Genomic DNA, 24,669 nt, shown 5'->3' with positions numbered 1-24,669 from the left:
TGACCTGGTGCAGGCCCTAAGATCTACATCTCTCGTACTAGAGAGGCTAGGGAAGATTAACAGCTTTTTGTGGGTTATGCTGGGGCTCGTGTTGGCAGGCCTGGGACAAAACTGACCCTTTCAAGGCAAATCATTCTCGGTCTTTCGGAATGCTATGATCTGGCTGGGAAGGATGTCTGTGAGGGTCTCGGGATGTATTCTACCAGAGAAGTGGCTGCCACCCCTGGCCTTACTGAGGGTAGTCCTCATCCTGAACATTTACCAGATTGCGACATGGGCATCTTTAAGCATTACCCCTTAGATTCCCTTGCAGTGTGGGACAGGAGACCCGTTTTGGTAGGGCATTCCTTGGAATCTTCTGGTCTAGGTGGTGTTCTTGCTTCCTTCCTTCTCCAGATGTAAGTACTGCTTTGGGAGTCTATCATAGATGACAAATCCATGTGAGGAAGGAATTCATTAGAATAACAAATTACTTCTCTAATGGCTTTTTTCGAAGGGATTGTGTCCTCCGATGTATTCCTTATCTTTGATAGATCATCTCCCAGCTTGCTGGCCTCGGAAAAAACTTTCAGTAGAGGGCGCTGCGCGTCGATGTCCCTCGAGCCGATGTCCCTCGACGGCCTCTGTATCGGCGCCGACGTCATCACGCGTATAAATAGACTCGCGCAGCGTCCGTTGCTCAGTTCCGTTTTTCCGCGCTTCGTGAGGCCTCGGAATATCGTTGCTAAGTTCTTCAGTCAAATATACTTCATTATTCCTCATGAATACCGACTCGTACTAGATGGCTTCCTCACCCGAACCGACGACTCCACGGTCCGGCTTAAAAAAAATGTTGAGACTGTGGAACGCAGTTCTGCTGGGGGGCGCCCTGGATCTCGCTGTCGGGCGGCGCAGGCCTCAAGGCACCTCTCTAAATCACGTTGCGGGGGTCACCAAAAATGTAGGTGCCTTTCCCCGTCTTACTATGTGTGAGAGAAATAAAATAACAGGCAAAACCCCTTGTCGGGGAAAGAGGCACTGACACCCGGCTGCAAGAGTTCAAAGGATGGTTTATTTCTCCAGCTAGGAAATAACCCATAAAACTCTCCAACCCATTTACATCAGTGCCGACATTTCTATTAGTTAAAGTAACTCTAACCAAAAATACTAAATGGACCCGATTGGCCAGACGGTGTGGTGCTGTAGGTGTGGGTAGCATCTCTTCCTCCTGGTTGGCTGAGTAGCTGATGGACGTCAAACATCTTGTGCTCCATGCAGGTCAGGGTCCGGTCACTGTGGTCACTACCTAAGCTAGTATTGTTTCATACTAAATGACAAATTATTTAAAACATGTTATGCTACTTGTCACATTTCTACATGAGTTACACACAATGATTATTGTCAGTACAATTAGGTAATTCGTTGCTTTAATTGAAGGCTTTGACCTTTATTGTGCATGCAAAAGAATCGGACTATGTTTCATATTTATTTCTAGGTTTCATATTCATTAGTGCAAGTAAAAGCATATATAATAAAAATGCTTAAGGTTAGTAGTGGGGGTGTTGGGTGGGTTTCGCAGCACAGGCGAGGGTCTGGCACTTGAAAGAAATACGTTACAGGGGGTGCAGGGTCAGAATGGCAAATTGTTTTAATGGGGGTGGGTGGCTTGCACGTTTGAGGACGAATCGAGCAGAAAGTGCTTAGCTCGTCTTGGTTCACATGCCGGTTTTCAGGCAAACGGTGATCTCAGAGGAACAAGACTGTAGCATATTGATTGTTGCAACTTTCTCCAGCCTCAGCGTGAGAATGGAAGTGCAGAGCTTTCCTTCGCCGGGGGAGTGCAAGGGTGGGGGCCAGACAGCTGCCTGCGCGCCTTGTGTGTGTGTGTGTGTCTCTGTCCTTGGCTGCTGCGGTGGAAAGGGGAGCTGAGCATTGCTGTACTATCGCAGTGAGGCCCGTTTGCCCAAGATGGAGTCGAAAGGGGGCACAAAAAATTGATGCCCCGTGTCCTGCTCAGTAGTCCCATCTATGCAGCAGTCAACCGTGGTTAACTTTACATAAGGGCAAGGGGTAATACCACTACCGGAGGCACGCGGTCCAAGCCTTGTACTGAGGAGCGTACGACGCGAGGGGGCCTGAGGACCCCTCGCTCCCATACAATACCATCACAGAGACTCCAGTTCATTGGAGCGGTCCTGGGAAAAGCCTCGCCACCAGAGGTGAGGGCTCAAGATATTCTGCAGATGGTCACCAAGTTTCAAAATGCCCAACGTCTCCCAGCCTTCGACTTTTTGAGGTTGCTAGGCCTCATGGCATCCTGCATCTTCCTTGTGCCAGAGGCTTGCCTGAGAATGAGATCTCTTCAGTGGGCACTGAGAACTCAGTGGTCGCAATTCTGAGGGAGAATGACAGACCTCCTTCAGGTTCCGGACAAGGTGGCTCGAGACCTTCAGTGGTGGGCCTGCCAGAAAAACATCTTGTAGGGAGAACTGTTTGGGCAACCATGGCCGGAGATAACAATAGTCACAGATGCCTCACTCACGGGGTGGGGAGCCCATACCAACGACTTGACCATCAATGGTCGTTAGTCTCCATCGGAGTCCAGACTACATGTCAACCTGTTAGAGCTGAGAGCAATCAGACTATCGCTGAAAGCTTTTCTGCCATCTGTAGAGGGGAAAAACGTCCTGATAATGATGGACAACACAGTGGCCATGCACTACCTCAGGCCAGGCGCAGGATCACTGCCACTGTGCAGAGAGGCAATGCTGCTCTGGTGTTGGGCAATTCAAGAAGGAATCGCTCTATCGGCAGTTCACCTAGTCGTAGAGCAGAACTTGACGGCGGACGCTCTGAGCAGGCAGGGCACAGACTCTCACGAGTGGGAACTAGCTCAGGAAGTCCTTCAGGAGATCTTCGCCCTTTGGGGAACCCCTCAAGTGGATCCGTTCGCCACCAGTACCAACAGGAAGTGCAATCTGTTTTGTTCAAGGGAATTTCCCCCGAGAGGAGCTCTAGGGGATGCGTTCATAGTGGACTGGGAGTTTCCACTCCTGTACGCGTTTCCACCAGTCCCTGTCATTCCTCAAATGATCAGGAGGTTGAGAAGATTCCGAAGGACCATGATCCTAATTTCCCCAGACTGGGCCAGGAGAACGTGGTACCCGGACCTTCTGGACATGTCCATCTGCCCTCCAATTCGTCTTCCACTCAAGGAGAATCTTCTCTCACAGAAGGGAGGTCAGGTTCTCCATCCAGACATCAGAACCCTCAACCTTCACGCCTGGCTTCTGAAAGGTTGAGATACAAGGATTGGGACCTCCCTGATGACGTCATGGAGGTGTTGCTTTCGGCCAGAAGGCCAGCAACGAAGTCTTTATACCGCTGCCGTTGGAACACATTTTGCAGCTGGTGTAGGGAAGAGAATATGGACCCTTTTTCATGTGGTACACCAACGGTGTTATCCTTTCTACTCTACTTGGCAAATTCAGGCCTTCAAGTTGGCACTATCGAGGGCTATCTCGCAGCACTATCTATCTTCAAGCGCACTGCAGAGGAGCCTTCGTATTTCAAAGTACCCTTAGTAATAAAATTTCTAAAGGGATTAACTAATGTCTACCCTCCAAGACCTTTCCAGGTTCCTTTGTGGGACTTAAATTTAGTCTTGAATTTCCTGATGGGTACTCCTTTCGAACCACTCCACTCTTGTTCGCTAAGATTTCTCACCCTTAAAACTAGTGGCTTTAACATCTGCTAGAAGGGTGAGCGAATTACAAGCTCTATCTTGTAAACCCCCTCCTACAATTTTTCATAAAGAGTCGTCCTACAGGTGAAGCCTAATTTCCTCCCAAAGGTGGTTTCTGAATTCCACATCACTCAGAAAATTACCTTACCTTCATTCTATCCGCCTCCCCATCCGGGGAAAGAGGAAGAAAGGCTACATAGGCTGGACCCAAGGCGGGCTTTAAGCTTTTACATCAGCAGACTTGCTAGTATTAGACAAGCAGACCAACTGTTCGAAGGTTACTCTGGGCACAAGTTTGGACTACCGATAACAAAACAAACCATTTCCAGATGGATTATTTTGGCCATCCTGGAATGTTAAAACTAGCAGGGAAAGAGCCTCCTCAAAATCTTAGGGCTCATTCAACCAGGGGTATTGCAGCCTCCTCGGCCCTCCAAAGAGGGGATCTGATTCGAGACATGTGTGGCTGCCACATGATCGTCCGCACATACCTTAACAAGATTTTACAACCTGGATTCCTCCTCTGGTCAAGAGACTAGGTTTGGCAAAGCCGTATTACATTCTGTTCATTCCTAAAAGGAAACAGGGCGTTTTACTCCCACCTCCAATTACACACCACTGCTATGGGAGTCTATCAAAGATAAGGAATACGTCAGAGGACACAATCCCTTCGAAGAACAAGTTACTTCTTACCTGGTAACGTTCTTTCGATGAGATGTTCCTCTGACATATTCCTTATCGCCCCTCCCATCCATCCCTGCAGTAATACTTCCCTTGTGGTTGTAGCTTACGCTCCTTCAAGGTCAATAACCAATTCATGTAAAACAACTGTTAACGTCAAAACGGAACTGAGCAACGGATGCTGCGCGAGTCTATTTATACGCGTGATGACGTCGGCGCCGATACAGAGGCCGTCGAGGGACATCGGTTCGAGGGAAGTCGGCGCGCAGCGCCCTCTACTGAAAAATCTTTCCGAGGCCAGCAAGCTGGGAGATGATCGATCAAAGATAAGGAATACGTCTGAGGAACATCCCATCGAAAAAACGTTACAAGTTAAGAAGTAACTTGTTCTTCTGATGGGTGTTTCTCCCACAGATTCTTCACCGCCCTTCCTACCTTCCCCTCATGGCGAATAGCTAGTGCACCATTGGTTGTATGGTCCCTCGGCTTCAGAGTTGTAGGGGGAAAAGGCGTTAACTGAGGTCACAGGGCGCAATGCCTCAATATATAATGGCCCCCAATGTCGTGTCCGGCGCAGGGTGTTTCGAGGCTTTGGGCGGAGCTGACACCGAGCTGCGCTGCGGGCCCTGGTGGTGGAAAAGGTTTCCGGCAAACATCTGCGCTGGGATAGGGATATCAGAAAAAACATTAGAGAGGCAAGTCATTTGTTCCTCTAGGGAATCTTCCTGTACTACTCTCCCTCTTGTCTCTACCACTCCCTTCCACCTATTACTCTCTCCTTCTACAACTCCTGCCTCTCCCTTCACCTTTTATACCTATCTCGTCTTCTTTCTCTCGATCTCTCTACCACCCGCCTCTCGCTTCCCCTTCCACTCTCTATACTCTTTCACACTCTACCCCTCTTCGACCTTTTACCTCCTGCACACCCACTCCACTGACACTCTGGGTTCCACTCTCTCTCGCACACAATAGCTCACCTGCATGCCTATCAAACTCCTCCACAGATTTTTCAGCACTCCATTGGGTCCGCTTTCCACCTGGCTCTGGTGCCCAATCACCTGCTTTTCACCCCAGGGTTGGGCCATTATAGTGTGATGCTACTTAACTCCCTCTTGGCACATCCCTGTGTTGGTTCACCGCAATTCAAACAGTCTGTGATTTTCTCCTCTGGATGTCTGTTCGGTGTTCCGCTTAATCTACATTGATGTGATTTTCCCTCTGATAATAGGCGCCGGAACCTCATCGGCATGGGTGCTGTTGGCTCGGGTCAGGCTAACTGGTTATGGTGGTGCATGCTGTTCTTGGAAGTTCCTAAAGAATATAAGAGAACCCGGGCTAGAATGGAGGCTGCATGACTTTAGGTAACTGAAACTGCTACCAGTCTTCACACTGAGGGTTCAGGGTGTTGGGCCCTCCCAGCTCCTTCACCCCACCTCTAGGGTAGGACTGGCTCCGGAACACACCATGGTACGCCTAATAACTCAGGCTGGGAGGGGTGTTATTTGCCTCTGACAGGGTCAAGCCTCAGCCTCTGTCACACACCGCTCCTTAGATGTTCAGCAACTGCAAAGGGTGCACAGTAGTTGCCTTGTTGGATACCCCAGGGAGTAATAGAGGAGAACAGCTGATTTCCAGATCATGGCTCATGCGTGCCAAGACGCAATATTTGTGGATCTGGTACATCTTCGTATCGATGCAGTAGCCCATCTTTGCATGGAAGGATCGGGAGTGTTGAGAGAGTGGCCGTGTCCACCAGTGCCTTTCTCTGATCAAGTGAGTAACATTAATTTGCTCAAGTTAGCGACAAAGAAGTGTGGATTACACTGAAAAGGACATGTTTCAGAGTTTAAATATATGTTTACTCTCTGTGAGAAGCTAGGAATGAGACTCGGACCTAGAGGACGCATTTTTGGATATAAACATTCATTTAAAATAATAAAGGGGTTGGCAAATGCCTCACTATCCCTAATCTAGGAAGTATTTCACCACCTCAACCAAACTAATGGGCATTTCCTTTGTCAAGATGTCCAAAACAAAATATTTGTCATGTGTCAGAATTCCTTTTCTGGCAATCGCACCCTAAAACTAACTCTAAGTTGCGAAGGATTTTGTCTCTGGTTCTCAAAGTGCACAAATGTTCAGCTCAACACAAAAGGGTAAATCTTACAAAAATGCTCCAAGTGGACAATGTTCACAGTTCCAGGTAACGGCTTCCTTCCCCAGATTCCTTTTAACAAAACAAAAAGTTACAACAAAGAATAATCCAAGATCCTTGGTTAACTCTCCTCCTGATTAGTTCACAGTTCTCGGGGGTGGGGGGGGGGTGGGGGAAGAAGAGGGAATGGCTCCCTTCCCCAGGTTTCTCTTTAGATTCAAAACAGTTCAAGATCCTTAGGGCATGTATCTTCCTTGCGATTCACTTTTCACTGTGTTAGTTTGGATGTAGCTCCCAGACTCGCAGAACACCTGGCATACTCCTCTGCCAGCCTCTTTTCCACCTTTACAACCATTCAGTCTCAGGGGCATGGATCTTCCTTGAGGTTCTTCTCTTACTGTACTTTATTACACACACTTGACTTTGCCTGATATACTCTCCTGCCAGGACTTCTATACAGTTACTTTCCCTTTTATCCACAAAATTAAATTTCAATATTTGCTCCTTTTTATACATTGTGTCTTTTCCCCTTCCTCGACACCATTCACATTTACTTTGTAGTTTACTTTGTAATATGAACTCAGCGTTCCATTCATGCCATGATTCACAAATATGTTAATCTCTTCACAGGCTTCCTTTTCCCCTCTCTCGCATTGCTTTCAGCATATGGCACAAGCTTTCAGGCAACCCAGTAACCCATACATCTTCCCTGGACTTACCCGGTGCTTCCAGTGTCTTGTGTTTCTCTGCTTCTGGTCAATCTGCTGGCTTGGCATGCATCCCGGTAGCTTCTGTGTCTTCGATGTGTCCTTCTTAACTGAGCATGTTGCCTCTGCCTCGTGCTCAAAGGCAGCGGGCTTCCTGCTCTTTGGTTCCTCTTTGCGCCCTCTGCATTCGCCTTCACACCGCTTACCATGGTGTGCTTTCTCCTCAACGTTCTGACCAGTCTCGGCACAGGCCATGGTATAACGCAGCCTCTGCAGCCCTCACCTTAGTGTCACATGTTGCAGATTTAAACTTCCCAGCATGAGTGACTAACTTCCAAAGATTAGACCGCTGTGTTGGTTTACCGGTCTTAGTCATCTTCATTGCTCCGTCCCTCTTTCTTGTCTCATTTGTTCTCACGTTCTTTGTATGATATTGAGGAAGTTGATGTTGCACCCAATTGGGAATAATCATTCACTGCTCCCTGCCTTTTCCTCATCTCAGTTGTTAACTTACTGTTCATTAGGTGATATTTGTGAATACTTGAAGTAGACTTGGGAAGGGTTAAGGGAGAGTGTTACTATATGCCATCAGGGCATGAGCAAGGGAGGGAACATCTCTAAAAGAGAATGGGGGTAGGTGTATGTGACTTTCTCCAATGATGCTGTGTCATCCCTGATTGTCTCCTCCCCCCATGTGGTCCTCTCTCATGTAGCCGCTCCCAGAAATCAAAATCTATCTCCGTTCCTCTTGTTACAACGTCCTTCAATTTATGAAGGTGTTTCAAGTGTTCAAAATGATAACTCGATTCGACAAAGGTTTTAATGTTTCGGTACAATGGGCTACTCAACCTAGCTGCCACCAATAATGCTGTATCCGAAGGCCTAACTCTCTCAATCAAGCCTTCATACTCTAGGGCTAGCATGGGCGTTTGGTCTTTTCAGTTTATGGCACTCTGGGCCCTCAGTATTGGTATCGGTCTTCATGACATTCGGGCCACCATGGCCCTTGTGTACACCATATTCGGGTTCACAACCCCTGGGTTTATCTGCTCTGATTGCTCCTGATTGGACTTTTCAATGTGGTTTTCGTTATTGGTATTGAGCCTTGTGCCCTTGGGGATACCTTGGCCCTATTTGCAGGTTCTCTAACCTCTAGGTTTCTTTGATTACTCGGGACACTTTGGTTCCTGCTCAGGTTGTTCACGGGCTCAGTCGCTGGGTAAGGATTCAGGGTGTCTGCTTCGCTGAAGAGTTCAACCGGCCGCCTCCCTTCTTCCTGTGTGGGCCGTGTACCTGTTCTCTCAGGGCTCTTTTGTCAGGGAGAGTCAGTGATGCTGCTATCGGCGGCATTCGACTTCTGCAGCCACGCTATGGCCTCCTGTCGCGGTAGCCTTTTCTTGGCCTCGTCTCTCCCCGGCTGCGTTTCTCGGTATGGAGACTAAAGAACCTTTGCCCCTTGGTGTTCCTGGATTTGTCTGTGTTTCCCAGGCTCCTTGTCCACCACGTCCTGTCTCTGGTCCAGCCTCTATGACTTGCTTGCTCTGTGCTCAAGCGGCAGTGGTCGCTCTGAGCATCTCATCCCCTGCTGTTGGGATTAGCATCGGAGAACCTCCTCTAGCTGAGGACTTCAGTGTTTTTTATAGGTAACATGCTTCTGATTATAAGATGTTGAGTCAGAGGAGGGTTCAGCAGGAGTGTCCAAAAAAAGACCTCACCGTTACAATTTCTGTGGCCCTCATATAGGTGGAGAGTACAGATTTCACAGGGGTCCCTCTTATGCCCGGGGAGTGTTTGTCCCCCAAAAGGGTAGTCACTCCTAGTGAGCATCTGCTTGCCCAAATCCCTAAGGAGGGTCTTGCAGAGCAGACTTAACTCAGTAGATTCAACAGGGGAGGCTCCCCCTGTGGAGAAGGGACGAATTGCACATATTCGTCAGTATAGTGATTGACATAAAGTGCCCCAAGTCACGGATGGCCTCAAGAACACACCAACTCTTGAAGATACTTGAAGGGTTTTTATTTAATAGTCTGGGAGCTCACTAAGTGCTGTCCCTCTTTATCTAATCTAGAGATGGCTGTTACTTCCCTACTACTCTCTCCACCCTACTCCCACCACCCCTCTCCAAACCAATCCTACTACCTCCCTCTTCAAACTAATACTAGTCCACCAACACCTTTACCACTCTCTCCCACAAACCAACACCTCACTTCGCACACTCCTTCAATAAATGTCCTCCCCATTGCTCTGTCCTATCTTTCCTCAAATTGGTCTCTTGGTTCCCCTGCTCCTCCCTTTACCTCTTTGAAATAAGCCACACTGTTCTGTCCTCTATCCCCTTGCTCTTCCATTGGCTCACTCCATCACCTGGGTTGACGGGCCACTTGCGGGCTGTTCTTTCCCGCAGGCAAAGATTCAGAAGGGATCCTAAGCCCCACCCCTATTCATCTTTGGGACTGCTGCTCTTCAACAATGGTTGCCCACCCATTGCGCGGCCCCCCTGCATGTAAGCATGTCAGAATTGGTCCTTGTCTTGCTGGACGGTCCACACCTGGGCTTGCGTTGGTGTTCTCGCTGGTGTGGATTCTCTGATGGTGAGTAATTTGGGCAGGAGTGCTCCGCGCTCCGATTCGCATTATTTCTTCATGAGTGCTACGCGTAGCGGCATACTTGGTGCATGCTGTGGTGTGATTCGGTCTCTCTTGCCTGTAAACCTGGGTTTTTCTAGGCACTTGCTGCATGTGTCATTGTTACTGGTGGGATGACAGGTTTTGCAATACTAGGAGAAAGACTGACAAGAAGGGTGCTGTGCAGACCTGGGGTGATTTAGTACTGCTGTCATACAATCAGCAACAAGGGGAAGGGATAGGGACGAGAGCTCTTTCACCCCACCCCCCAGCTCTTAAAAATTACTGGCTCTGGTGTTAACCCGTAGGCGAGGGGTCCTTAGTCCCATCTAACTGGGACAGTTCTCTGGCCCTGTCACACCTCGCATGTGTCCTCTAAAGTAGTCAACCGTCCCATATATTGTGAAGCTAATCTCGTTTTTTATTTTCTTTCATTGTCTTTTTGTGTCCTACAGGAAAGAACACCACAACAAGTCTCAGTTTTTCTGTAATTGCAACCCGCACGCACCCCCCAAAAACCATATGGCTACAACCCGAGGATGGTAACGCTCCCCTGGCGCTCATTTACTTTGATGGGCCACAAACAGGAGGAAAAACACCCACAGGCAATGCCGCGTGTACTCCAGCCGGACACCCTGCCATTAAGCAAGGCGCCGGGCAATCCTAAAGCTTGATTTACAAAGCGTTTTTCTATAGGATTTTAGCATTGAAAAACACTTGTAAATTAGGCTCCTAGTGTATTACTAATGTCTGCATTTTAAAATCCCAGACTTGTGTAGAAACCTGGATCATCGAGGATACGAGAATCTGCAAGGTACCGAGGGCATGATTGAACGTCATGTAAATTAAAATATTTCATTTTTCATTTCCATTTTATATGGCTCAATATTCTGTAGCCATGTAAATATGGTGACATGATGTGACAAACAAGAAAATGGTGGCTCCCTCACAGAATGGCAGTGTTCTTATTTTACGACGAGCTCGGAATCAGACCTCGGGGTTGACTCCTGTTGTATCCACACTGAACAGGAGGGGCGTGGCTGCTCGCTGTCTTGGATCCGGCCTAGACCTGGCGACTCGTGGGCTACGTTGCTCCGAGGGGTTCACAAGTGGTTAACCAGGAATCCCTATCTTTTCTCGCGCCATGTTTTATTCGTCCTGGCGCAGCCCTCCTTTCCTTCCGGTATCCACGAGTGACCCGCAGCTTCCGCTACTGACCGCAAAGAGGGGGGAGACTGTGAAATAGATCATTTTGTCATCCGCGTCCTTCAGGCGAGGCGGGAGCGGAGGGCGGGTCACCGCACCAGTCATTATTTGTCTAGTAATTGCTAAGCGACAAAAAATCAAATCATTTGAGCTGGAACAGGATCCAAAGTATCTCACCACTTTTTTTGCGTTTCTTTCACAAGAGCGTAGCTATAATCCGACATAAACGTATATATTTGTACAATAATGCTTAAAGTAAATAGTTTTTTTCTTTATGTTCGCTCGTTACGCAGGGTTTCAAATGGCAAATTATAACTCAAGGCTGTGCCCTTTCGCATCCTGTTTTATTACTATAACAGTACCTTCCCTATAAACTTGCAGATCCTCCCTCATGTTACATGTGTGCTTTTCTTTATTCATGGGGAATTGGTACTATCAATTCATTCAATCGTATAGAGAATCTAGGTACTTATCATTAATTCAATGTCTTGATAATGTGTCATGAGAAGGGCTGGTGTGATGTGTGGTTTTTATTTTTTTTGTGTTGGACTTCCTTGCAAACTTGTATTTTTCCACAGCCTTCCACTGGCTCCTTTAGCAACAGTCAGATGCCCTGCTTTTGGGGGACTCGGACATACCCTGCCTGCCAGTTGCCTAGGATCTACGTTGTGCTGTGGTTGGCTGTGATGAATCCCTCAACCTTTCACCAACATGTTAACACAGGCAGCAAAGATAGAGACGAGATGTATTTTCATACAGCTGTGTAGAAAAGAATAGGGGAAACCAGCATTGTATCCCCATCCCAAAATTGTAGCCCGCAAGCACAGACTCGTTAGGGTTTTCATAGGGTTCTTCACAATGAGCCTCATACAGTAAGTTAACTTGATACATTTAGTCGGTTGTTTTAACAATGAACTTCCTAACGATACATTCTCCGTCCTTGGAGAACATGGCGTTATAGCATCTTCCGTACCTGTACTGTTTCGCTCGGCCGACCCATGTGATATAGACCACCCCTCTACCGGGTCTTTCCAGTACATGTAACAGTACCTGACTGACTTTGCAGTTGGCTTCCACATGTTTCTTTATTCTGGTTCCCAGGCAGCAAACCCCAACTTCGATGGTGATGCTGAGCCTCGCTGTGCCCTGGACAGAGCCTAATGTGACATGCCAACTGCCTTATGGGTTATTGTGTGCGTGCCAACCAATCCCAACTTTCTTTAAGCGCCACCTCCCTAATCATGGCTGCTGCTGCTACGTCACCTCTAAATATGGCTGCTAATCGTCTGTCCATGGCACATATGTCCGGACCCTGGGCAAAAATCAAATACTGTCTGCTTCGACAACTGTAATGTCATTTTTTTTAGCAATGAACTGAGGTTTTTGGTCAATACGAAGTTTCATGAAGAACAAGGAAGTGATATTTTGGCAGTTTATTATCATATAAGTGTACAGCATTGTAAGCACATCTTCTCTTAACACTTTCTTCTTGGCTGGTGGGAAACCTGTAACATCCATAATAGGTCTAATGTCCTGTACTTCAGAGTCCTCCTTTAATGCTCTAATCGTGCAGGCCAAGTTCCTTTCATGTTTTTATAGTTTAAAGCGTTACTGATGCACCCGTACTTAAATTACGTTTCCTTAAATGCAGTGTTGACTTCTTTCAGTGTCTTCGCTTTTCTTTGACTTCATGGTCCAGGCCTGAAAGCCATTTGCTCTTTCAGGCTCTCATACTCTATAGCGCTCCTAAGCTTTACTAATATCCTTCAGAGTTCACAAGGGCACTATGTACCAGTTTCACAGTGTGTGAAAAACGTTACAATTCCTTGACTGTTTCTTTCTTGGTCTTGGGCTGTGCGCTAGATGATATTTTGAAGTGGAAGCATTTTACCTCCCATTTTTCAAAAGTGGGAGTGATTGTATGTATTTGTTTAGGGAGTTAAAAGGTAGCTCTTATTGACATTTTTTTAAATGCGTAAAAAGAAGAGTATCAGACCATTGGATCATTTTATTGTGTAGTGGGAATGGAAACCATAGTATGCAGAGTATAGTTTAATAATATGAAGAAGAATGGAAACCAGCGACTACAGCGCGGACCGAGCGACTTCAGCGCGGAACGCATGGATGATACCAACATGCATTAGATGTTTGGCATTACCACAGATGAATACTACAGGACAAAGCTTGAATTCATATAGCTATCCATTCTTCTTCCTCTTCTGAAACAATTTTTTTGCTGAGGCCTCTACCTACATAGAGGTGCTATCCGGTTCCGGCTCCTGGCACACAAAAAAACGGTTACAGAAGCCCCCACTCCATGGTCTTCAATCACCATTGTCGACGACAGATGTGACACTCCACATGCTCAAGGGGCAAGAAACTAAGTTTCTCAATAAGCAGGACCGTCCTGAAGATGGCCGTATAATTACTTCATTGACCAGCGCTCACCACATTGGTATTCTAAAAAGGCCGAAACATATGTCGACTATAGGAAAACCTAATTGTGTTTTTTCTGGTGTCTCGCATATTGAAATTGACAACTATGCCTAAAATGTTAATTGTAGCACCCTGTACTCATACAATTTATGGATTGATATGTAACTGTTGATGAATGCATGTTGTAATTTGTAACTGTCTGTTTTTATTAACAACTTTTTTTAAAAAAGAAAATATTAAAATAAATTTCTACTTTTGTAACTAAGTATCCAGTCTAAAACAATTTGTCACCCAACAGGTGTTTTCTGCTCTATTATTAAGCAGGTTTTAGTGACCCCTTCCCTGTGTTCTTTGACAGACCGAAGAGAGAGGGGTAGTCAGTCTGGGCTTTTTTCCTTTCTCTTTAGAATCTCCCTTCCTCCAGCTCTGACCCCCCGACAACAAAAAACTTTGGGAGTACCCATCTTTATAATTATTAGATTTACTTTGGGACGGGTGTCTACCAGTAATCCATAATTTGCACCTAGTAATTCATGCAAATCAAATGTGTTTTTGCCTTTTTAAAGTTCCTCTTCAGTTCAGGCATTAATTGGATAGATGCTTCTTATGGCACTGACCAAACATATCTTTGTAGCTGTGTGTGTGTGGGAGCTGGAGGCGGGATATTGGGTGCCCATTTCCAATATTTTTTATTTCTACTTGCCATTAGCTGTTGCTGTGAGTAGTTGCCTGCTTAAAGGGTGTAAAAGTGACCGTTCTGCTTCTGATTTTGGGTGTTTAAGGTTTAATTTTACACCCCATTTCTCAAGATACTTTGCTTTCTTATGGCTACTATGAGTAAGCACTGCAAATCCAGGGCTCATTTGGTTTGGCATCGTTCTAAGAAGGTTCTGGGCAAGTAGGTTGGTGTCTGGTGCGCGGAACAGGCCCGAGATGGAGGAGCAGGTTGCACACAGGCCAGTGTCCGAGGATACTGAGACTGCCCCTGTATCGAGACGGTCTCAGAGAGCGATTGTGCCTTGGAAGATTACAGGTAAAATGGGAGCAAAGGCGACAAAACGGATATTTGGTCGTGGTGTTTTTAGTCTACATCCCAAACGGGGATAAACCCAAAACACCCCATGAACCGTTTGGTGTGGCCATTCAGCATGGTATCAAGCAGTAGCACACAGCGAGCCGAAATGTGATTACATCTATGGAACAATGAGCTGCAACATAGCGAGGAACAAGTGTGTTGCAAGAGCCTCCATTTTTCTTGGAAGTTTCTGACTTGAATGCTGCTACCTGGAGGCATTGCAGAGGGGATCAGAGGTGTGCAGATTCTTGCATCTGTGCAGTAACAAGCATTTGGCAGGTCACAGGTACAAGAACCTCCATGTTATTGATTCCTGTCTGTGAAGGCAGCTTTACCTATGATGGAACGGGTTCCTAAGGACCTTGATGCGGGGTGGGGGGAGGGGAGTATGGCAGCAAGCCACTGGAGGACTGAAACCTCTTACCTCAGAATAAGGAGTGTTCGGTGCATTGGCAGTAGCAGGAAAGGGACCCAGCATATTCCTTTCCAGAACCTCCCTGGCATGACCATCCTGACCATCATATTTGTAGTTCTGCCATCTTTTGCAGCCAATGCTCGAAAGCAGGGAGAAAACTCGTAACGTAGTATCCTCGACACAAACCAACTGCAGAAACTGTTTATCTGGTTGCACCTGACCTCCTGCCATAGAAATGTATGTTTGCACTAGAAAATAACTAAACTCCTACTTTTTCGGGGTGGTTCAAAATCGAAAAGAAACAATTGTATAGCGGAAGGATTATTCAAGGTCTTTATTTTGTTTATACGATTTATGACTTCCCTTAAAGTTTTGTAAATCAAAATGTTATGACACTCCACACTTGAAAAAGCACACACCACACCAGGCAGACTGACAAATTCAGCAGTCGGTAAAAGAATTTGCAAAATGTGAGTTGTTGGCCCTCCTCTGTGCTCATTCCACCAACAAAGCTAGGCTACTAATGCTCTGATTACTTACTGGTAATCTGCATTACTCCTAGTCCTACTCTTCCTCGTCACAGTACTTATCTCATGAGGTCCCTGTCTCCGACACAGGATCTTCTTCTATTTCTTTAAATCCCTGTAACTCCTCCCCCACATCCACATCACTCAGTTTCATATTACCAAGCCGGAGCATGGGACCTTCCCCGCAGGGAGGGTGAGTAGGGTCGTCAGTACTGTGACGAGGAAGAGTAGGACCAGGAGTAATGAAGATTACCCGTAAGTAATCGGAGCATTACCGCCACGTCCACTCTTCCTCGTCCCAGTACTTACCTCCTGAGGTATACCAAAGCAGCAATGGGGAAAAGGTCCCAATGAGACACAGAGCCAAAAACAGTGCAGGAAAACACACAATCACAATAACTCTTAATTCACATCCCCACAGACAAAACTCCAACCATGAAGGAACCAACCCCTGAGTGGGAGAAACTCAACCCATAGCGGTTGATGAAAATACCTAGACCAGCCAAGGCGGCAGCCATACAAATCTCTTGCAGAGAAAACCCTCCTTGCTTCGGCCCAGGAAGCCGCCAAACCCCTGTCAGACCGCCCCTGATCGTGCACAGGCACAGGCAGGCCAGAAGCCACATAGGCCCTGGAGATCACAACCCGTAACCACCGGAAAATGGAAACCACAGATGCGATATGACCAGCCCCAGCCGGACCACAAGCAATCAGAAGACTATCAGATTGGTGGAAAAAAAGCAAACCTAGCCAAATACTCCAACACGTCCCACCGGACATAATGTTAAGCCAAGCCACCTCCTCCGGCATTCTCGGATCATGAAAGAAGTCAGGGAGAACCAGATCCTGAGAGGTGTGAAAACTGAGATACAATTTAAGCGAGGAACTTTGGACCACAGCTCAGCACCACCGAGTCTGGCAGCACCCTCGGGAAAGGAGGGTGACATAAGAGAGCCCCAATCTCCCCAAGCCTACGGGCAGAAGCGAGGGCAATAAGAAAAGCAGATTTCAGTGTAAGATGTTTGATATCAATCTCGGAAATGGGCTCAAAAGGAGGCCTTTGAACCTCCCCATGTAAGTGACAATCATAGTCCCCCAAAAGGAATTTCATGGAGGCCCACTGAGAGCGAAGCCTGGAAAAAAAACTGCCAGGCCCCTGTCAAAACCCCTCCTGGTGGAATCGAAGGATAGCCGAGAGGCCAGAGCGCAGGGGAGGGATCCCAGACCGTCCATACCAGTCTCCGAAATGGCGCCAAGGTCTGCCGAACACCTTCAGAGTCTAAGAGCATCCATTATGGACTCAACTACAGGATCTAAGAACCCCTGAGATATCAACCTAGACTGAGCAATAGCCACACTGCCCATTGCATCCGGTGAACTTCCAACCGCATATCCCCTTGAAGGGGACACGGCCACCTCGGAACCAGCCAATGTTCCTTGGACCGAAGCTCCAACAGAGAGGGGAGCCAGCGTCGGCGGGACCACAACGGAGCTAACAACAACACTGTCACCCTGGACACTGATGCGTCGCACCACCTGGGGCAGAAGGGGAACAGGCAGAAAGGCATAAAGGAAAACCCCAAGGCCACTGTACAGAGAGGGCGTCCATCCCCCAATCCCCTTGGCCTGAAACCGAGAGCAGAAGAGGGGAACTTCTGCTGAGGCCGGGGATGCAAACAGGTCTAGAACCGGGGACCCTAATCTGACACAGGTCACCGCAAAGACCTGGGCCGACAGGACCAGTTCCGCAGAGGAGTGAAACCGGCGTCTGAGAAGATCCGCTTGAACATTGTCCACCCCTCTGATACGTGAGCCCACCAGAGACACCAGATGAGATTCCTCCGAGGTGCCTATCGGTGCTGCCTGAGCATTCAAGGAGCGGCCGGAACCCCTTTTGCAGTTGACATATGCCAAGGCCGTCGTATTGTCTGATCGGACCAAAACCGCCGACCGTCCAGCAACTCCTCGAAGTACACCAGAGCTTGGATAATGGCACAACTCTTGCCAATTGGATGATCGCCGGCTCTCCCCAGATCTCGCAACCTTTGAGCTGAGAGGACCCCCAATGTAGACCCCCCAACCCATTCTGCTGGCGTCGGTAGTAAGCAAGGCCACAGGAGGAAGGACCATGCACACCCCAGCCTGTAGACCTGAGACCCCCCACCACCATGGCAGGGACACTCGCAGCGCTGGGGACACTGAAAACAAAACTACGAAAGCCGAGACGTCGGGAGCCAGTGGGAGAGCGTATAAGACACCAGGGGACGTAACTGAAGACGAGCTCAAGGAACTGGAAAACACGCAAGACGCCACATGCCTCGTAACTTCAGCAACAGGCGAGCTGAGACATGCTGCCTTCTGAGAACCCAGAACAGCCAGCAAGCGCCCCCTCCCCTGCACAACATCCAGAGTACGTTCCGCAAAGCCCCCACGTTGAAGCGTTCCGTCCGGACAAGCAGTGCTGGGTCTTAGACCCATAAGCAGGTGACACATCCTAGAAGGCATAGGGACCAGGAACACCCGCAGGTAGAAAACTTCTCCCTGAACAGGGAGAGGAACGGGCAAGACAGTAGCCCACAACAACCATTCTGAGAGAACGGATCCCATGGCCAACTACTTGAACCATGAGCTGGGTACCAAAGTCCTAACCATGCAAACTTGGACAGGAGGAGACAGAAACGGCAACTGATACCCCCCTCCGGAAGGAGCTCATTACCCAGGAAGCTGAACCCCACCGGTCCCATACACCTCCGAGAAGATAGAGACGAGGAGCCAGGGAAAACCGCCAGTCACTGCAATTGCACCAGAGGAACATCACAGGACGTTGAAGCAGGCCTGCGCCACAATATAACAGCATGCTTGTCGGCCCACAAAAAGATCCAACCTATCAAAAGGAAGATAAAGGACAGCCCAGAAGTCCAGCAGACCATGGCCCCCTCAGCTGATAAAGGAGCCACCAGGCTGGCGTCAAAAGGGCAGAGTACTGTCACAAAGCCAGACAAAGCAATCCATCCCGGATAGCAGACATCAAAGGCAACCCCCTACGTGGGATATGCCTATACTGGAAAAACCCACTGAAGTGACATCCCCCTCCACCGGCACTAGGGGCTCTGAGAACCCCTATAAGCACAGACATGTGCCACCATGTGCGATATCACTTCACACAAGTCTGAGAGGAGGCGTGAAAGCAACACGTTGGCACCGGAGGACGTAGGCCTTAGAAGAAGAGACACTGGGAACCCCCTGCATGGCCATTACTTCCATGATGCATTTTCTATAATTCCATACCGGACAAGGGAAAAGAAAATATCTCCTTTTGACCTTCCCTCGCACAGTTCAGAGGAAGAGGACAGGACAAGGATTCTGCGTCCATAGCTAGCACCGACCCAAACACACCACTAACTCGCCACATGACTGAGGGGTGGCTTGAGCCCTGTATCCAGTAGCTGGTAGCCCCATGCTCTAAATGGTTCCAATGCGTGGGTCTAGGAAGGATGAAGGGCCGAGTCAGCACCGTTGAGACTCGAACCCAAAGTGTAGACTATGCCAGGCCGATACCCTTCCAGCTGCTCACAGACATGTCCAAATCTCGCTGTTTTCACAGGCTGCACGCATAGAAAGCAGCCTACATCCGGTGCATCCTGGGCTGTGTGTGTCTGAGGAGCGGGTGACATGCCTGTGACAGAACAGAGCCCCCGCACTTTCAAAGTCTCTCTGCCACTGTCACCCCATGACAAGAAGCAGAGAGGCCTCACAACACAAGGGAAGGCTAGCCCATACTTCCAAGTGCTTGCCATCATTTCCAATAAAGATGTGTACACAGAGCACGAGGAAACGGCCTGTCGGAGTCAAGGTGGCCATACCAGCAAGAGAGGGGAAAACATCAAGCCCAGTCCTCCCCTCTCCTTGCCTTCCCCCGAGCCGTGCAGGACCCGGGACACAATGCTCACGCTGCGGTCCAGAGCCCATCAAAGAACCGAGCGTGGCAATCGGGCTCCACTGTGACCCCAAGCCCCGCAGGTGGCCCAGGAGCAGCGCAGCACCTGAGGGAGCCGAGGGCCCTGCCACACAGCCACCCCCCAGGGGGCCAGCAATCTGTGCTCCCCAGTGCCCCGCACCGGGAAGAAAAAGTCCAACCTGCCAGAGGCAGGAAAAATTAAACTCAGTGGCGTGGCTGTGGAGGAGGAGTTATAGAGATGTAAAGAAATAGAAGGTGCTGTGTCGGAGACAGGGGCCTCATGAGGTAAATACTGGGACGAGGAAGAGTGGACGTGGAGGTAATGGCACTTCTCTTGGAATGTGCTCCAAAAAACAATGTGTCAGTACCCTAGCCCCTCAGAATCCTATTAATCAAATGAGTTGAGGGAGAAACTGGAAGATGAGACTTAGAAAAACTACTGATCTACAGGATTCAACACACCAGAGGTCTTACTATGTCGGTCTTCTCCATGTATAATGATGATTTACTGCATGGATAAATCCTCTGTTCCTTGTGCCCCACTGTAAAAAAATGGAAGAAAGAAACCTATTTTTCCATTTACTGGTCTGTACGCTTGTCTTTTCCACTGACAAGTCATGCGAGAAACCTGCCAATTTGGATGTCCTACCAAAGGCTTGTAATCCCATTGAAGATGGCAACAAAGCTAGAAAGATCTTTAAAATAAATAGTGTCCTTATAGTATTGATGTTATATGTATTGAAGATCTAATTCTACAGAATAATAATTTGGTGCTTTACATGAAACTGCGACTAATGACTGTAATCTGTGTGACTACTCCTACACCCTTGAGGTACCCAGTTTATTGACCCCGAGAAGCAGAAGGACTGAGTCGGACTGGTCAGTGTATGGAACCAATGTCACCCAGCATAGTCTTGTTCACATGTCTAGCACAGTGCACAGTCTCATTCACATGTCTAGCACGGTGCACTTGAGCATCCTCCCAGAACCAGACAAATGTTTTGCTCCCAGAGGTCCTGCTCCCTTAAAACCTCAACACTCCAACCACCAACATAATTACTTGCAGTTGGAATAAGGCCTATTGAAATATTGGAGCAGTAATACATCATTGTTCTGAATGAATGCCCTTCCATGGAAAGAGAAAAAAGAAAATTGTGATCACTCTCGGATGGATCTAAATGGGATCTGAACCCCTTCCAACTTTTGTCTAAACCAAGATAAGCAAAACATTTGTCTAGGAAACTCGGCAACATTTGCCAAAATGTCTAGGGAGTTGCTAGGATCCTCTGAAGTCGGGCAGGCCACACCAGGGACTGCCCCTTGAAAGCTAAATGGAAGAGAGTGACAACCAAAGTCTGGTAGGGGATCCACTGAGTACGGATGACACACAGGATATTCATCAACCAATACAGGACTAAATAACACAGTTCGGTTCTTCCAAAATCCCTGAGGCTTATAGACTGAGCTTGTACGATAGGGTTCCAGTTTAAGGTTAAAATTGTGAAAGGAGGAAAGCTGTAAGCCATCTCCAAATTTCAGTCTTGGAAAAAAGCATCCATTGACAAGGACTCTGTTCTGGTTGTCAACAGAATAAGATCAGAAGTTAGGCTTTCAGTCTGTCCATAAACTGGTCCACATTGCACAGAACTAGAATGCTTAATCTCCCAGATGAAGACTCCAGTTAATGGTAACACCGAAGTTCCTGGAGAATCCATCCGTCTGAGGTCCCCTTGAATAGCCCCATAGATTTCATGATTAAGTAAAACAATTCTAAATTGGGCTATGTGAGAAGTATTGGTCTGGTTCCCCCCTCGTACTTCCCAAAAAGACTACCTAGATGTTGTCCATCTGGAGGACTTAAGTAAATCTTACTGTTTGACAACACTGCTGTTGGGAACTTCCCTGCAAATTACTTTGAGACATTGATATCCAAGTTCTTTTCTCGAGGAGATCAACTCCCGGTTGTGTTGGACCTGCACAAGTCCCTCGATGTTGGTGTCTTACTCGAATCATATCTGCGTTTGATCCGGGAAACTGTTGAAGTCTCTATTGCTTCTGCCCTGGATTTTAAGTTGATAAGGCTTTTGTGCATGAGGCTTGATTTAATGCTCTATTGGAAGGGTACGTGGGCAGTACCTGTAACTTGTGTTCATTAAGTAGCGTTTCTTTGATATGTTTAATTAATTTATCAGAACACACTGGAAGTAGCTCTAGGCACTAGTGATAATTTTATGGATGTGAACCCCAGGTTGCCCTAATCTTGGCTGCAATTTTAGGTGGTGGATACTTTCATTTTATCAAATTCCTTTTAGTAATTGAGTTCTTGCATTTAATTAGCCAATTTCCAAATGATTTCTAGTATGAAACATTTATTGTGAAGAAGCAGACATTTGTATGCATAGATTAATAAGGGTCAATACAGCCAATGAATTTTGGGGAAAATGTGCCCATCTTCAGGGCTTGAACACATGTATTTCATCACCAAAATCAACAGAATGGAAAATAAGACAATTAAAAAAAAATGTGTAACTGGCAGTATCCACATCATCACATCTCGAACAGAATTGGTTTATCAGTACTATGGTAACTTGATATACCTTTTCTAATAAAACAACTTTGGAAAAAATCAAATGTAAAAAACGGACCTATTGGTTCTCAAATAAGTTATAATTGTAAGGCATTCATAGAAATCACTATTTCAGTCACCTTTGTTTCTTCTATGTCGGCATGTAGCGAAAATATTTCATGCTGTTCGCCTGTTAGGGGAAGGTAGAGAGTATAACTTTTATCTGTTTCCATGATGTGGGGGTCTCTAATCCGTTTATAAACCATTATCTCCCCTATTTCGAACGTACCTTGTCAGTATGCACAACTGATTGTCACAGACGTACGCGAGCGGTAGGATGGCAGCAGCCATTGCCGCTGTACGTACTTGTTTATATCTTGCCGACAGTCTGCGTGACATCATCCATCGGCATCCTAGCGTGTGAATTTGGTATTGTGTTGACGTCAAGCGCTGTCAGATGGATGTTTGCTATGTAAATATTACATAATGTGTTATCTCTAAGATATAAAGTCTGTGTTGTACTTAAAATGTCAATAACGAGTGTCAATGGATATTTATTGATGGAACTCTCTCTGATTTAGAATGCAAAACTTGTTGATATGTACAGAACCAGTTGTTGAACACAGATAGTGTAGGTGCGCAACTGCTAATGTGCTCATAAAGTATCCTGAATTAAGGTAAAATATAGTGTGATCATAATTGGACCATTAACCATATTCCAGAGTTAACGTACATATTTTGAAAAATATACATTACATTAGAATATTTTTGCGTGCATCTTAGCCCGTTTAGTGATCCAATTTGTACTTCAAACATGCACATAGTTGTGAGTCACTAAGCACTGATTACCTTTGAAAGACTACAATTACTCCTATATACTGATCGTGTACATAATGATGAAACAGAGCTAAAAATTGCAATGAAATTGTCACGCTTGGGAGAATATTAATAGACTCTAATTTGTTTTTTCAAAGAAAACATTGGTAATTCACTTCTTCATTAAATCCCATTTAGGGTCATAGAGTCCAATTGTTCTATCCAATAAGTCTCTCACTGGTCTAGTCTAGATGGTAAATCTTCATGTTTTCCCCTGTCACAATTTCAACCACTTGAAAGCAAATCTGGGAGAGGTCATGTATTTCCAATGTCTCGCAACTGCAGAATTCATATTGTGCATTCAGATGCACTATCTGTGCTCATTCCATCTTGCTTTGCATGGTCTTGATGATTGGCTAACATAATACATGCCACATGGCCATCTTATTGCATAAATTACCTTTTTAGTATCACAAGTGGCAAAGCATTGTAACCTATCCGCGTTTGATCCGAGAAACTGTCCAAGTCTCTATGGCTTCTCCCCTGGATTTTGAGTTGATAAGGCTTTTGTGCATGAGGCTTGATTTAATGCTCTACCAAGAGATATGTTAAGTGACAAACGTGACAAGGACCCAAGAAGGTGCTTGAATAGAACTTAACAGCATGCCAAAGAGCTGGACTACGATTTTGAAGGAGTACTATAGACACAATAGATAATAGACCCCTTAACCTCTTCCTTGTTCAATTGAGTCATTCTGCTGGAAGTTTTAGATCTGTGTGCTGTGTACCATGTTGGAATCCATGACAAATTGTGCTTTTAAGTAGGCAGAGGAATGGACTGCTTAGTTGACAACAAAGCCTAGTGCGTCTGTTAGTTATAATGGCAGAAACATCTGTCAAACGATAATCATTGCAGAGACACTGAGGGCTATGGTCCCACTGGGGAGTGTTATTGGTGCATGGAGGACACATGGCGAAGATCTGCCCTTCTTTTTACGTTAGGCCCTGGCTTTGCAAGTTATGGTGGGTGAGCAGCAACGTTACAGAAGCAGAGTAGTTGGAGGGCAGCATGGTACCTTATTTATGCCACCTTTTTTTCTTTCTTTGTCATCATAAAGTACATTATTTTCTCCAGGAGCCATTAAAGCAAACAATTCATGCATTTTCAATAGTTACATAAAATCACAAAGCATCAAATTAGCAATGCATCGAGAAAAAACTAAAATGCCTGTGCTTCAATGTCATTAACATAAGCTTAATGAACTGGAGAGTTATTTCTGGGAACTATACACTTATGAAAACCGTAGCACAGAGAAGATTGAAACATTTCTGGCCTCATGCTCACTCCCAACCACTTCCAAGGCACAAAAAAAGAGTAGTTACTTTTGTAATAAAGACAAGAGAAACACATTGTAAATTAAATGCACACTTTAAAATGTGTTCATCTATTTGTTTATTGCATTTATTTTCTTAGTTATCCACAGAAGATGTTTGTGTAAACCACTAAACGAACAAGTTATCAGAAATTAAACAGTTCAATAACCGGACAGTCTGTATTCTTGTGCATTCGTCAGTGTCGCTTGTTGGGAGAGCCCAAATAACTAAGACTAGCCCAAACGTTTGTGGTGTTTTGGGGCATAGTAAAAGAAGCTAGCTAAAAATATATAGGGGATGTTGAGTCCTCCTTGGTTCTTGGCTAACCCTATAGGAAAGGGACATTGCTAATGTTCCGATCTTTAATTGGCATGTGCATGTTGTTTATTTTATTTGCTTCACTTT

At 46.5% G+C, this 24,669-nt stretch overlaps 1 protein-coding gene across 3 annotated transcripts in view; it reads left to right on the top strand.

Moving 5' to 3' along the window:
* Positions 1-24,669, top strand: part of PITPNC1 (phosphatidylinositol transfer protein cytoplasmic 1) — a 1,942,040-nt gene that overhangs the window by 155,666 nt on the left and 1,761,705 nt on the right. The window lies entirely within an intron of this gene.

The sequence above is a fragment of the Ambystoma mexicanum genome, chromosome 3q, assembly GCF_040938575.1.
Source record: "Ambystoma mexicanum isolate Mex_15411 chromosome 3q, UKY_AmexF1_1, whole genome shotgun sequence".
Taxonomy (NCBI): Eukaryota; Metazoa; Chordata; class Amphibia; order Caudata; family Ambystomatidae; genus Ambystoma; species Ambystoma mexicanum.
Note: the sequence above shows the minus strand (reverse complement) of the source record. Positions and strands in the feature narration are given on the sequence as shown.